This window comes from Gekko japonicus, unplaced genomic scaffold (assembly GCF_001447785.1).
Source record: "Gekko japonicus isolate JY-2015 unplaced genomic scaffold, Gekko_japonicus_V1.1 scaffold42, whole genome shotgun sequence".
NCBI lineage: Eukaryota > Metazoa > Chordata > Lepidosauria > Squamata > Gekkonidae > Gekko > Gekko japonicus.
This window is the reverse complement of record NW_015165831.1, coordinates 462,811-464,403: the sequence shown is the minus strand read 5'-3', so window position 1 is coordinate 464,403 and position 1,593 is coordinate 462,811.

The window sequence follows — 1,593 nt, the reverse complement described above, 5'->3', positions numbered from 1 at the left end:
TTTCCGCAGTTTGTAAGGACTTTTAGGGGCTGCCGCCCCTTTCTCCGAAAGAGAGTCCTCTCTGGAAGACCCCGAGTCCAGCTCGCCACTGGACTTACTGTCCTTCTCCTCTTTCTCCACCTCCTCTGGCTCTCCCAACTGGATTCTCAGAAATTCCCGTGCTTTGTAAACAGAGTCAATCTTTTCTTTTTTATCCTGAAGTTTGAAGGTTATGCCTTCTGGAATTAGCCACCTGTACGCTATTGCATTTGTTTGAAGAAAAAGGATTAAATCTTTGTATTTCTTTCTCCTTTGTCTTATTTCAAATGGGATATCATTCAAGATCCTGATAGTATTGTCCCCAATTTTCAAAGGTGACCCAGCTGTCACTCTCAGGATTGAATCTCTCATGTGCCTCTTCGAGAATCTTATTACCAGAGGTCATTTCGGGGGGGAACGCGGGGGAACGCAGTTCCCCCAGGTGAGGTACATGGGGCGGGGCACATGACGAAGCCCCGCCCCCTGCTTCCGGCCCACATTCAGTCACGAGGAGGCAGGAGAAGAGGAAGGGTAAGTTGCTTCCTCCCTGCCTCTCCCCACCCCTGCCTGCCTGGGACCAGGGAGGGCCTTCGCGGGGCTTCCTTGCACTCCCGCCGGCCTTGCAGGTCCACCGCCGGGCTAAGGGGCTCAGCAGTGGAGCTGCAAGGTCGGCGGTGGCGGCCGGGATCGTTAGGGGTGGGGTGTGTGGCCTTATGACACATTTCCGGTGATGTCAGGGGGTGTGGCCTTATGACACACTTCCGGTGATGTCAGGGGGTGTGGCATATGCTAATGAGTTATGCTAATGAGTTCTCCTAGCTCTTTTTCTACGAAATGACCCCTGGCCACCACCATCCAGCTTTTATTTATAAGGGAGAAGAGTGTTCTTGATGCGAGCTCCAGAGTGTGCTCAGGTCTCCCTATCCAACTGGTGTACTGAACAAGATTCAAAGTTCTTCCTTTGTAGGATAAAACAGGCAAAGGGTCAGGTCCTGGTATTTGAGGAGGGGGTATTAAAATATTCTGTTCTTCAACATAATTCACCCTACCCTCTGTTTAGAATATATTCCACATCCTAAGAGGGACATGAAGACAACAAACCTTATACACTTTTTCCCTGCAAGATAACATGGCACCAGCCCTTGCAGATTTTGGGTAAGGGTGAAACTAAGGTCTGGAACATTTCTAAAATATAGCAAATCAATCCACAGGATAAGAGACCAATCTTCAGGCTCACTAATCAAAGTTATTGGAAGATCTTAAATCTTTGCTTAAATTCTTAATGGTGAAAGAAAATTCTCTAACATGTTTTTTTGCATTAATAGGGGCAAATTTTTTGCACAGAAATACAACTCGCCATAGTGACAGCAGTCAGAGCGCTCAAATGTGAGCAAAAGCCTCAAAGAAAATTTCAAATCATAATTAAAATCCCCCCACTAACAAAATTTACTAGATAGAAGCAGAACTTGGCCATTAAAAATAAAATAAAAAGATTGTCTTGTGAAAAGGAGAACATCTGGGCAGTTTGGTGTAGTGGTAAATGTGTATCTGAACTGTAATGTATCCAGTCCAGGC